At 42.8% G+C, this 13,399-nt stretch overlaps 9 non-coding genes across 9 annotated transcripts; 4 read left to right on the forward strand and 5 right to left on the reverse strand.

The window, feature by feature from the left end:
- Nucleotides 1-378: 378 nt before the first annotated feature.
- trnas-gcu (transfer RNA serine (anticodon GCU)) lies at nucleotides 379-460 on the reverse strand. Its single transcript has one exon. It is a non-coding gene; the product is annotated as a tRNA-Ser (tRNA).
- Nucleotides 461-604: 144 nt separating this feature from the next.
- trnaa-agc (transfer RNA alanine (anticodon AGC)) lies at nucleotides 605-677 on the forward strand. Its single transcript has one exon. It is a non-coding gene; the product is annotated as a tRNA-Ala (tRNA).
- A 969-nt stretch (nucleotides 678-1,646) lies between these two features.
- Nucleotides 1,647-1,728, reverse strand: trnas-gcu (transfer RNA serine (anticodon GCU)). The gene has a single exon. It is a non-coding gene; the product is annotated as a tRNA-Ser (tRNA).
- A 1,186-nt stretch (nucleotides 1,729-2,914) lies between these two features.
- On the reverse strand, nucleotides 2,915-2,996 carry trnas-gcu (transfer RNA serine (anticodon GCU)). Its single transcript has one exon. It is a non-coding gene; the product is annotated as a tRNA-Ser (tRNA).
- Nucleotides 2,997-3,140: 144 nt separating this feature from the next.
- Nucleotides 3,141-3,213, forward strand: trnaa-agc (transfer RNA alanine (anticodon AGC)). Its single transcript has one exon. It is a non-coding gene; the product is annotated as a tRNA-Ala (tRNA).
- Nucleotides 3,214-4,182: 969 nt separating this feature from the next.
- On the reverse strand, nucleotides 4,183-4,264 carry trnas-gcu (transfer RNA serine (anticodon GCU)). Its single transcript has one exon. It is a non-coding gene; the product is annotated as a tRNA-Ser (tRNA).
- A 144-nt stretch (nucleotides 4,265-4,408) lies between these two features.
- trnaa-agc (transfer RNA alanine (anticodon AGC)) lies at nucleotides 4,409-4,481 on the forward strand. Its single transcript has one exon. It is a non-coding gene; the product is annotated as a tRNA-Ala (tRNA).
- Nucleotides 4,482-5,063: 582 nt separating this feature from the next.
- On the reverse strand, nucleotides 5,064-5,145 carry trnas-gcu (transfer RNA serine (anticodon GCU)). The gene has a single exon. It is a non-coding gene; the product is annotated as a tRNA-Ser (tRNA).
- A 144-nt stretch (nucleotides 5,146-5,289) lies between these two features.
- trnaa-agc (transfer RNA alanine (anticodon AGC)) lies at nucleotides 5,290-5,362 on the forward strand. The gene has a single exon. It is a non-coding gene; the product is annotated as a tRNA-Ala (tRNA).
- Nucleotides 5,363-13,399: the final 8,037 nt, after the last annotated feature.

Here is a 13,399-nt window from a genome sequence, read left to right on the forward strand (position 1 = left end):
AACTTCTTTTCATTGGTTCCATAGGAACCAATGGAACCAGGTAAATTTGTGTGTCATCTGCATCACGTTCAAACCGCATGCTGTATTTTCGAAGAAATGAGCCCAAGGAAAGCATCTGCAGGGATAAAAGCATTGGCCAGAGAATAGAGACCCGAAGGACTCCACGTGTGCAGAGCGATATGGATTAGCAGCCCTCGGACAGGTCGTCCGCGTTTTCCAGTAAGTGTCTGATCCAGTTCACCTTCCACAGTTGCAAGAAGACTGGTTTATTGTCATAATGCATCGTGTTTTGTCACAACAAAGTGCAAGTGTTCTGCTGTTTGAACCAATTCAATCTTCTTGCCTTGTAAATAAGGCAGATTAAAGTAGACTGCACTGCGACGAGGATGGGATTCGAACCCACGCGTGCAGAGCACAATGGATTAGCAGTCCATCGCCTTAACCACTCGGCCACCTCGTCCTGTTCCGCCTGCATTTTCCAGGTAACGTCGGACCCAGGTCACCATCCAGATTGTATACATAGATCTGGAAAGTCTAGAAAAGTGTGCAGTGGAGGGGCAGAGGAGGAGTCGAAGGGGGCGGGGCTAAAATATTCTCAGACATAGGGGAATTAGCTCAAATGGTAGAGCGCTCGCTTAGCATGCGAGAGGTAGCGGGATCGATGCCCGCATTCTCCAATAGTCTTTGGCTTCAGTTGAGAAGATAATGTGGAAAAATCAATGCCACCTCAGAAATGGCTTGGATTGATAGAGTGACATACTGTGGATTTACTGAAATCAAGTTGGCCTTTTGGAAGCTTTCTTGCTCTCTGTTTGAAAGGCTGTAAAATGTACCTCTCCCAGAAGGCAAGTTTATTCAATGAAATTCCAGCCCATCATCAATCAAGGAATATCTTGTAAGACTTGCTCTCGTTGCTAACCCTAACCTAACTTTGTAAATTTCCTATAAAGACTAGAAAAGTCTAACAACCATTCCCTCAACAATCCCGCGACTGAAGAAATGGCCCTGTGTGAGCAAGGGCCCTTCTCCTCACACTTTCTACCCAAGGGGTGAATGCAGCCCTGTTTTGGGGTGACCTAAACTGCACTGTGTTCAGTTTATCCTTTTCTTCAGCAGTGAATACCTCTGGCTGTTTGTCAAAACACAGCCAGTTTTGCCACAGTAAAGTATAAGCAGCAAGTGCTCTACCATTTGAACTAACTCCCTTGGGAGTTTCCATTGCTCTCTCCGATTCAGATGTATTGTTCAACCATGTGTGAAAACCATAGAACTTCTTTTCATTGGTTCCATTGGAACCAATGGAACCAGGTAAATTTGTGTGTCATCTGCATCACGTTCAAACCGCATGCTGTATTTTCGAAGAAATGAGCCCAAGGAAAGCATCTGCAGGGATAAAAGCATTGGCCAGAGAATAGAGACCCGAAGGACTCCACGTGTGCAGAGCGATATGGATTAGCAGCCCTCGGACAGGTCGTCTGCGTTTTCCAGTAAGTGTCTGATCCAGTTCACCTTCCACAGTTGCAAGAACACTGGTTTATTGTCATAATGCATCGTGTTTTGTCACAACAAAGTGCAAGTGTTCTGCTGTTTGAACCAATTCAATCTTCTTGCCTTGTAAATAAGGCAGATTAAAGTAGACTGCACTGCGACGAGGATGGGATTCGAACCCACGCGTGCAGAGCACAATGGATTAGCAGTCCATCGCCTTAACCACTCGGCCACCTCGTCCTGTTCCGCCTGCATTTTCCAGGTAACGTCGGACCCAGGTCACCATCCAGATTGTATACATAGATCTGGAAAGTCTAGAAAAGTGTGCAGTGGAGGGGCAGAGGAGGAGTCGAAGTGGGCGGGGCTTAAATATTCTCAGATATAGGGGAATTAGCTCAAATGGTAGAGTGCTCGCTTAGCATGCGAGAGGTAGGGGGATCGATGCCCGCATTCTCCAATAGTCTTTGGCTTCAGTTGAGAAGATAATGTGGAAAAATCAATGCCACCTCAGAAATGGCTTGGATTGATAGAGTGACATACTGTGGATTTACTGAAATCAAGCTGGCCTTTTGGAAGCTTTCTTGCTCTCTGTTTGAAAGGCTGTAAAATGTACCTCTCCCAGAAGGCAAGTTTATTCAATGAAATTCCAGCCCATCATCAATCAAGGAATATCTTGTAAGACTTGCTCTCGTTGCTAACCCTAACCTAACTTTGTAAATTTCCTATAAAGACTAGAAAAGTCTAACAACCATTCCCTCAACAATCTCGCGACTGAAGAAATGGCCCTGTGTGAGCAAGGGCCCTTCTCCTCACACTTTCTACCCAAGGGGTGAATGCAGCCCTGTTTTGGGGTGACCTAAACTGCACTATGTTCAGTTTATCCTTTTCTTCAGCAGTGAATACCTCTGGCTGTTTGTCAAAACACAGCCAGTTTTGCCACAGTAAAGTATAAGCAGCAAGTGCTCTACCATTTGAACTAACTCCCTTGGGAGTTTCCATTGCTCTCTCCGATTCAGATGTATTGTTCAACCATGTGTGAAAACCATAGAACTTCTTTTCATTGGTTCCATTGGAACCAATGGAACCAGGTAAATTTGTGTGTCATCTGCATCACGTTCAAACCGCATGCTGTATTTTCGAAGAAATGAGCCCAAGGAAAGCATCTGCAGGGATAAAAGCATTGGCCAGAGAATAGAGACCCGAAGGACTCCACGTGTGCAGAGCGATATGGATTAGCAGCCCTCGGACAGGTCGTCTGCGTTTTCCAGTAAGTGTCTGATCCAGTTCACCTTCCACAGTTGCAAGAAGACTGGTTTATTGTCATAATGCATCGTGTTTTGTCACAACAAAGTGCAAGTGTTCTGCTGTTTGAACCAATTCAATCTTCTTGCCTTGTAAATAAGGCAGATTAAAGTAGACTGCACTGCGACGAGGATGGGATTCGAACCCACGCGTGCAGAGCACAATGGATTAGCAGTCCATCGCCTTAACCACTCGGCCACCTCGTCCTGTTCCGCCTGCATTTTCCAGGTAACGTCGGACCCAGGTCACCATCCAGATTGTATACATAGATCTGGAAAGTCTAGAAAAGTGTGCAGTGGAGGGGCAGAGGAGGAGTCGAAGTGGGCGGGGCTAAAATATTCTCAGATATAGGGGAATTAGCTCAAATGGTAGAGCGCTCGCTTAGCATGCGAGAGGTAGCGGGATCGATGCCCGCATTCTCCAATAGTCTTTGGCTTCAGTTGAGAAGATAATGTGGAAAAATCAATGCCACCTCAGAAATGGCTTGGATTGATAGAGTGACATACTGTGGATTTACTGAAATCAAGTTGGCCTTTTGGAAGCTTTCTTGCTCTCTGTTTGAAAGGCTGTAAAATGTACCTCTCCCAGAAGGCAAGTTTATTCAATGAAATTCCAGCCCATCATCAATCAAGGAATATCTTGTAAGACTTGCTCTCGTTGCTAACCCTAACCTAACTTTGTAAATTTCCTATAAAGACTAGAAAAGTCTAACAACCATTCCCTCAACAATCCCGCGACTGAAGAAATGGCCCTGTGTGAGCAAGGGCCCTTCTCCTCACACTTTCTACCCAAGGGGTGAATGCAGCCCTGTTTTGGGGTGACCTAAACTGCACTGTGTTCAGTTTATCCTTTTCTTCAGCAGTGAATACCTCTGGCTGTTTGTCAAAACACAGCCAGTTTTGCCACAGTAAAGTATAAGCAGCAAGTGCTCTACCATTTGAACTAACTCCCTTGGGAGTTTCCATTGCTCTCTCCGATTCAGATGTATTGTTCAACCATGTGTGAAAACCATAGAACTTCTTTTCATTGGTTCCATAGGAACCAATGGAACCAGGTAAATTTGTGTGTCATCTGCATCACGTTCAAACCGCATGCTGTATTTTCGAAGAAATGAGCCCAAGGAAAGCATCTGCAGGGATAAAAGCATTGGCCAGAGAATAGAGACCCGAAGGACTCCACGTGTGCAGAGCGATATGGATTAGCAGCCCTCGGACAGGTCGTCTGCGTTTTCCAGTAAGTGTCTGATCCAGTTCACCTTCCACAGTTGCAAGAAGACTGGTTTATTGTCATAATGCATCGTGTTTTGTCACAACAAAGTGCAACTGTTCTGCTGTTTGAACCAATTCAATCTTCTTGCCTTGTAAATAAGGCAGATTAAAGTAGACTGCACTGCGACGAGGATGGGATTCGAACCCACGCGTGCAGAGCACAATGGATTAGCAGTCCATCGCCTTAACCACTCGGCCACCTCGTCCTGTTCCGCCTGCATTTTCCAGGTAACGTCGGACCCAGGTCACCATCCAGATTGTATACATAGATCTGGAAAGTCTAGAAAAGTGTGCAGTGGAGGGGCAGAGGAGTCGTCGAAGTGGGCGGGGCTAAAATATTCTCAGATATAGGGGAATTAGCTCAAATGGTAGAGCGCTCGCTTAGCATGCGAGAGGTAGCGGGATCGATGCCCGCATTCTCCAATAGTCTTTGGCTTCAGTTGAGAAGATAATGTGGAAAAATCAATGCCACCTCAGAAATGGCTTGGATTGATAGAGTGACATACTGTGGGTTTACTGAAATCACGTTGGCCTTTTGGAAGCTTTCTTGCTCTCTGTTTGAAAGGCTGTAAAATGTACCTCTCCCAGAAGGCAAGTTTATTCAATGAAATTCCAGCCCATCATCAATCAAGGAATATCTTGTAAGACTTGCTCTCGTTGCTAACCCTAACCTAACTTTGTAAATTTCCTATAAAGACTAGAAAAGTCTAACAACCATTCCCTCAACAATCTCGCGACTGAAGAAATGGCCCTGTGTGAGCAAGGGCCCTTCTCCTCACACTTTCTACCCAAGGGGTGAATGCAGCCCTGTTTTGGGGTGACCTAAACTGCACTGTGTTCAGTTTATCCTTTTCTTCAGCAGTGAATACCTCTGGCTGTTTGTCAAAACACAGCCAGTTTTGCCACAGTAAAGTATAAGCAGCAAGTGCTCTACCATTTGAACCTGTTTGAACCAATTCAATCTTCTTGCCTTGTAAATAAGGCAGATTAAAGTAGACTGCACTGCGACGAGGATGGGATTCGAACCCACGCGTGCAGAGCACAATGGATTAGCAGTCCATCGCCTTAACGACTCGGCCACCTCGTCCTGTTCCACCTGCATTTTCCAGGTAACGTCGGACCCAGGTCACCATCCAGATTGTATACATAGATCTGGAAAGTCTAGAAAAGTGTGCAGTGGAGGGGCAGAGGAGTCGTCGAAGTGGGCGGGGCTAAAATATTCTCAGATATAGGGGAATTAGCTCAAATGGTAGAGCGCTCGCTTAGCATGCGAGAGGTAGCGGGATCGATGCCCGCATTCTCCAATAGTCTTTGGCTTCAGTTGAGAAGATAATGTGGAAAAATCAATGCCACCTCAGAAATGGCTTGGATTGATAGAGTGACATACTGTGGGTTTACTGAAATCACGTTGGCCTTTTGGAAGCTTTCTTGCTCTCTGTTTGAAAGGCTGTAAAATGTACCTCTCCCAGAAGGCAAGTTTATTCAATGAAATTCCAGCCCATCATCAATCAAGGAATATCTTGTAAGACTTGCTCTCGTTGCTAACCCTAACCTAACTTCGTAAATTTCCTATAAAAACTAGAAAAGTCTAACAACCATTCCCTCAACAATCTAGCGACTGAACAAATGGCCCTGTGTGAGCAAGGGCCCTTCTCCTCACACTTTCTACCCAAGGGGTGAATGCAGCCCTGTTTTGGGGTGACCTAAACTGTATTTTAAGAAATGACCCCAAGGAGAGCATCTGATGGGAAAAGAAGCATTGGCCAGAGAATAGAGTCCTGAAGGACTCCATAAGGTCTTCCCTTTAACTACTCAGACACCTCGTATGTGTTTTCCAGTAAGTGTCTGATCCAGTTCACCTTCCACAGTTGCAAGACCACTGGTTTATTGCCATAATGCAGCACGTTTTGCCACAACAAAATGCAAGTGCTCTGCTGTTTGAACTAACTACATTTTCTTGACATGTTAATACTATGGTGGCCCTGAGAGCTGTAACTTAAGAAAACTTATGCAAATGCATAAAACACAAGCAAAGTAAGAAAACATTTTCATCATTTTGACAACATATGTGCAGCATTTAGAAAACACTTTGCAAAGACCACAACACAGCACATTGAGAAAAAGAGAGAAATAAAAAACTTTATTTCTAGGTTTCCGGAGGACACTGAAAAGTGATGCACGCGCCTGGACTTGCTTGACTCACAGCGCTATGAAGGTTCTCCTTCCGTCAGTGGTGTTGAGAAATGACTGATTATTTTAAGATTGTGATCACACACAACAACCTTAATAGCACTACGAGTCAAAATCTGCGTCAACAACAAGCCTGTCAAGACGTGTGCATCACTGTGCATATGAAGATGGATATAAATACCAGACAAACACAATCCACTTAATGCGTTTTCATGCCAGGTGTAAATGTCGCCTCTGACTGTTTCTAATTGCACTTCCACTGCTTCAGAAATGTATGATGAAGGCTAGCCAGCAGCCTGGTTACTGTTGGTACTCTCTTCTTCACTTCCCACAATCCACTGCTGGTCACCCAGGGATACGTATGGCATATTAGGAGTGATAGAGCCATGGCAGATGGGCATGCTTCCCCTCCATGCCCACTTGCCTTATTTGTGTCGCAGGCTGGTGAGGCAAAGCATCATTATCTGCTAAGTGGCTTCTTTTCCTGGGGTGTGCAGCCAGGTCTGCACTCTGATAGAGATAAAGAGGGAGTAAAAGAAAACATGGGCTGAGTGAGAGATGGAAAGAGAAGGAGCAAGAGAGCATGTTATGTGCCTGTGGTGTAGGTAATCAATTGGAGTGCAGTCTATGCCCTGCTGTCTGCACACTGCTGAGCCTCAGGAGGCTGTCAAGCTTCACAAAGCTACTATCCATTTAAAGCGGCACTGGATTAAAGGCCAATGATTTATTTGGGGGGTTCCATCTTACAGCTTCACATTGCAATCCTAAAGGTAGCCATTCATTTCCAGTAATCAATTATTTGAAATGTCTAATTAATACATGTCTGAATTAATCAGGGGAAGAATCTGTCATAGAGTCCACACAGAGTGACATATGATTGCCATAATGGCCTTGGTTCATCATCAACTCCAACTGAGAGTCTGAGATAATGGTCACCATTATCTGTGATGACAGCACAGCCCATACTAATTGCCATGTCGCTTATCAGGACTGCAGGTGTGTAGTTGTTCAGGACAGATCTCACTAACAAACACATCCTGGAACATAGACCCTGCTACAGGACAAATAAAACGAGACAATGTGCTGCTGTGTTTGCCATATGCAATCATGAATTGGCAGGGGATCTTCTAGCAGGTAATGTCTGAGCATAAAACAGCAACCAAGGAAAGTGCAGAACACACAACTGTGATAAAAGAAAATATGAAGAGAGCTGTAGCCAGGCAACAACACAGAGACAGGAAAACAAGACCAAAGAAACCTTACTATTTATCAATGTCCAGTACAATCATCTTACATCAACACCGGGACAGTTAGACCCTTAACTGGTCTCAAAACTCTACTTGCTCTTTTTAGATGAGTCATTTCACATTTCTATGGTTATCAGCTGGTGTCCTGGCTGTATCATATACAATTATATACAAGAGACAAAGTGTCTGTTTTTAGACAGACTGGATCATATGGAGCCATCAGAAAACTCAACCGAAATACAGAGGCTGACACCCATACATGGGAGCTTTCTAATTCCTGTGACTTATACGTGTGAAATACAGTGTGTTTGTTTTAGCATAAGAATAATCAATTTTATGAAATGTGCTCTTCTTTTCACGCAGCATTGGTGTCCAGAGAAAACTTTTAAAGCCAGTATGAGTGGAATGTAACTGGAGTGAGTCTCACTGAGACAAACCTGTCACAACACAAGACTGAATGTGGCTTAGGTAGATCAAGACCGGATAAAGACCAGTATTGTTTGTAAGTCTGCATCTCTCTCTCTCTCTCTCTCTCTCTTTCCTTTATCCTGGAACTATCTGATTACATGCTTTAAAACTGAACAAAAACATGTGGCATGCAGATATCTTTCTTTACTTATTCCAAAATTTAGAGCTTGACACTCACAAAGAAAATTACGTGCAGTATTTTCAGTCTATCTATCTCCATGAATAGTGTATTTCAGCTCTCTTGGATAGCTCAAGTTTAGAGCATAGATGAGTCCGAATAATATGGCACAAGCATGTGTGACTGATGGCAACGCATCTACTTCCACCTTCAATAATGATCCCAATGTCAACTGGTGGCTGGAGAGGATCCTTCTCCCTGATGAAATACACTGTCATTGTACAGCCCCCAAGCTCTGCTCCCACCTCATCCTTCTGATCAATCTGATAAAAGGCAAGCAACGAACACAATGTTATTCTAATGAAATCAGCGTGCCAATATAAACAAGTAAAGCATTGATATATGTATAATAGCTAACCTTTCAAAATGTTTTAACAGATGTTGTGTTAGAGAATATTTAATATTATAATACAGTAGTATACATACTTCAATAAAGAGTATCAAAAGATATAAGTGCCTTGCTGTTCAGGCTGTCACTGCTCCATCTTAACTGCTGCTGCTTAGTTACTGTATTACGGATATTACATTCTACAAAACTGTGTTCATGAATTACCACTGTAGAACTGAGAACTCTGCATTAATTTTACGCATAGACAAATGTACATGAATGTAGGATAAGTCATAGAATTTCTACAGGACATAAAACCATGTACACAGTATAAGCTGTGTAGTTAACTGAGTTAGACGGTTTTATCTTGTCCAAAGCTTAAGTGATTAATGCAAAACTACTTACCAGATACCACATAAGTTTTTCCACATCTTCCCCAAGGTACACAACGATCTTGAATCTTGAGGCTCTAGGTGAGGAAACAACATACAAACACAAATACTACAAAATCATACTTTACAATTTTGGATTACATCAGTTTAAAGAGTACTTATACTTTTAGCTTATAGCAGAGATATCATGATTTGTCTGCACATACACTGATTTAAATGCTGGAATAGGTGAAATGTTTTATACTGTATGAGGGCCAAAAAAAATTAACTGTGATTTATTTTTGGCACAATATACGCAACTATTGTCTTTTAACTTTAATATTTTAGATCATAAATATATCCTTAAAAAGGGCATTTAAAACTGCATGAAATAATTTACAATTTATTTTTTATTTGTTTTGTTTGACAAAAATTAACTTTTTATTTCATGGTTATATATGTACGGAAGCCCTGAAAGGCAAGTGAAAAAAAAGAATTCCTCTCAGCCAGCAGCTCCAGTGAAGTGAGCCGTGCAGAGAATTTCCAGCTCCGTGTGTAATTTTACTCAGCGGACATGCAGTTCCTTACGCATCAGCTTGTAGCGGTTAGACAGTGCCGGGGTGCCAGTCAGAGCTAATCTGACAATTTTCTTTGTATTTTTTGAGTTGTCAACCTTACACAGGATCCATGCCTAACCATGCATGGACCCTACTAACAACCAGACTTAAGTCACCTTTGTCAAAGTCGACCCCTTAATCACAAAACACACCACACACAAGATATTGCAATTCAACACAGTGTATTATACAATTCAGTGCCCAAAATACAACCCATACTTGACACAGCCCAAAACACCAAAATTAGTCTCTTCCTTCCAAACAAAAAAAAATCCTTTTCAGGTACCCAATAAACAAAAGAGTCAGTTTTTGAAAATAAAAGTTGGTCACACAAAACTCAACCTAAGTGGCGCCTCCGGCGGCTAATACACCAGCTTTGACCGGGGCTTTACCTCCCGGTTGCCGGCGGACTCCGGAGAAAGACCGTTGGGTAGAGGCCAGGAGTTTGGGAGCCAGGGGTAAATCCACAGGTAAGAAACGAGCACTACAAAATATATACAGACTGCAAACTCGCTGCCAGGGATTGGCAAGTTACGGAGCAGATACACTGAACAACTAGATCTCTTCCTCCTCAGTAGCTGCGGGCCGCCATTTTGAATTCTCCTACCGGCATTTCTGTGATTGGCTGCACAGAGGGCGTGCTGGAGTCCGGGGCGTTCCCGGAATTATGACAGCATCGCTACAAGCTGTAATCTACAAACAATGCCCAGGTGTCTACTTAACTTGCTATTTGTTATTACATTTATTTTACGTATGGTATTTCTTACATCTAGGTGCATCATATACACATTAGGTCATCTATGAATATTAAGTAGCCACTTGGAACCATTGATGCGAATATTAAGTAGCCATGTGGAAGGCGCTTTTCGCAATATGATTCCATCAGACCTTATATCTACACTGTTTAACCCAAGTTGGCACCTATGCACAGTCCCATTATGTTTAGAGACATTTTTAGTTAACTAATTAGGTAAAACATTTTGTTTATGCTGCATTTTGCTGACTTTCACTTCCCTTTGTATCGTGCGTCAGGCACTTTCCTCAAAACAGCCTAATTGAGCCTCAAAGTTTTTCCGCCCAAAACAGTTTATCTTGTACGTACGAGATAGTATCTCGTACGTACAAGAAATAAAGCCTTGAAAGGCAAGGTGAAAAAAAAAATATTTTTAAGTTTATCTTATCTTAAAAACATGTTTCTTTTGGGCATTGTTGGCAAAAACCTACTTTTATCCCTTACCAACGAGATATCATCTCGTACGTAAGGGATAAAAGTAGGTTTTTCAAACTTGATATAATTTGTTTCATAATAGTATTATTAATGTATAAAGCTTTCAAGCTCTCATGTAATTTCCAAATCACACATTTAACATTTAACCAGAAGTATTGAAATTACATTTATATAAAACATTAATACCTAAGTATAAATAGGTATGCAGCATTTATATTTTGGGTTTTGTCAATTGTATTTAGGCATACATGAAATAATGTTCATAGTTAATTTTGATACTTACCACATTCAGCAGTTTGCCTAAGATTATGACCACAAAAGACATCTGTGAACACAGAACAAAGGTGAGATTTTACATTTAGTTTCATTCAAAGTATGAATGGGATATTAATTCTTCCTTTTTTAAATCAATGCTAACTATTTAGTACAGCCTGATTTCCACCGTGTGCGGAACGGCTGTGCCGTGGTCGCCGTTGCTGATCGCTGCCACTCTCTAATCAATGAGACCATTTCCACTAGGCGCACCGCAGAACGTCTCAGCAGCGTCCCAGCCGCGGCTCTCTGCTCTGCAGTGCAATCAATCCATAACATTTTTATTTTCTCCGCGAGCCGTTGCTAAACGGCGTCAATCTCAATAGAGCAGATTGCACCAGACAGGAAATCCAACTCAGAATCAATGTAATACACTTTCGCCCCCTTTCAAAATAAAACACAATACACAGTTCATGCAGCCTAAAACTACTTCACATCAACATTACGTTATGACCGGGAGCACCAGATCAGCAATCAATCAATCAAAGGGTCTCAGAGGATCAGCGACACGGACGACGAGGGACTGATTGTTGAAGTGGAACAGCATACAATCATTTATGACATAACACATTCTTTTTTTAAGGATAGATGGTCAGATCAACAGATCTTCCACATTGGAGAAGCAAAGTAAGCTGTCTCGCGGTCTCCCGTACGATCGGGATTATTGCGTGTTCTCGTTATCTCGCGTGTATACGGCTGGCTCGCTACACTGCTGTTACGCGGCCGTTACGCGCCCGGTCGAAATCCCCAAATCACTACAATCATTGATACTTCCTTTGAGAATCCTCCAATTCATGAGGATCATCCCTTGAGACCCTATGAATACTTCAAGCGGCATATACCAGATAAGATCTTCAGTTTGATGGCCGACAACACAAATGTTTATGCTTTGCAAAGTGGTACACTAAGTTTCTAATCAACAAGTTCAGTAGAGATCAGAACCCTAATCGGTCTCCACCTTGCTATGGGAGTGATGAAAATGCCAAGAGTCTCCATGTACTGGGAAGCTGGAATGGACATTGGTATTTTTCAAAAAAACATGCCCTGTGACAGATTCTTCCATCTCAGGTCACATTTGCATTTGGTCAACATTTTGGAGAAGTCAGCTGAAAACAATGATGTGTTTTTCAAGGTAAGTCCTCTCTATGATGCCATAAGCAGTAGATGCTTGGAGCTTCTACGAGAGGAGAACGTTTACGTTCATGAACAAGGGTAATTTCGCTGAACTGTCTGTCAAGCAATTCATCAAAGGCATGCCACACTCAAGGGGGATGAAAATATACTTCCTGTGTGGGAAAAGTGGCATGGTCTACGACTTCCTGCTGCACCAAGGCACTACAATGGAGCAGCACGAAGCATGGAGCATGAACAGCACAGGAAGCAGCTGGGACATGGAGCTGGAGTGGTGAACCATCTTAGCCAGCGAATCACTGAGGCCATCCACAAGTTGTATTTTCACAACTATTTCACAACGTACAATCTTCTGGAGATGCTGGCTGAGAGGAAAATCCATGCCACTAGGACAGCAATGGTCTCTAGCTTTGCCAGGCTTCCTCTACAGTCTAACAAAGATGGCCAAAAAGCCTTGAGGAAGCTGTGATGAAGTTGTAAGCAGTGATGGTAAGGTGGCACTGTTCAAATGGTATGACAACAGACCAGTTCTTGTGGCCTCCAACTTGTGTTGGCAGAATAGATGAATTGCAGCGGTGGGACAAAAAGAAGTGATGATTACCCGTCCAGAGGTGGTTAAGCTGTACAATGAAGCAATGGGGGGCGTTGACCTGCTTGATTAACTTGTCTGTCTGTACCATACAGAGATTTGGTCAAAAAAGTGGACCCTGAGAATGATAACACATGCTTTTGACATGGCTGTTGTCAACAGTTGGTTGGAGCACAGGCTGGATGCCAAGGGGGCCAATATCCAGACCAAAGTTATCCAGGATCTCCTCCATTTCAAGATGAATGTGGCCCAGTTTCTGGTCTGAGTCCATAAAACAGTGGCAGTAAAACATGGAAGACCCAGTATGTCTCCAGAACCACAGCATGTCCCCCAGAGACCAGTTCGCAGACCATTTCAGGATGTAAGGCTACTTGCCTAATTATGATGAAAAGAAAGAGCTTACCAGATGCAAGACGTCAAACTGTTCAGAAAAAACATGTCTTTTGTGACAAGTGCAACATCCACTTTGCTTTGTGCCACAACGAAACTGCTTCAAGGCTTCTCATCAAAAATGAGAATACATGAAAACATCCACAAGCTGATGTCTTCTCATGTTCAGGTTCCAGTTCCCTTCCAAATTTATGTGTTATTAGTTCATTACACTAGTATAAAAAGTATGGTTATCTGTTGGCAGTTCCATGATAATTTACTGAAGGCAAAACTGATTTCAGGTAATCTAATC

The sequence above is a fragment of the Centropristis striata genome, chromosome 18 (assembly GCF_030273125.1).
Source record: "Centropristis striata isolate RG_2023a ecotype Rhode Island chromosome 18, C.striata_1.0, whole genome shotgun sequence".
NCBI lineage: Eukaryota > Metazoa > Chordata > Actinopteri > Perciformes > Serranidae > Centropristis > Centropristis striata.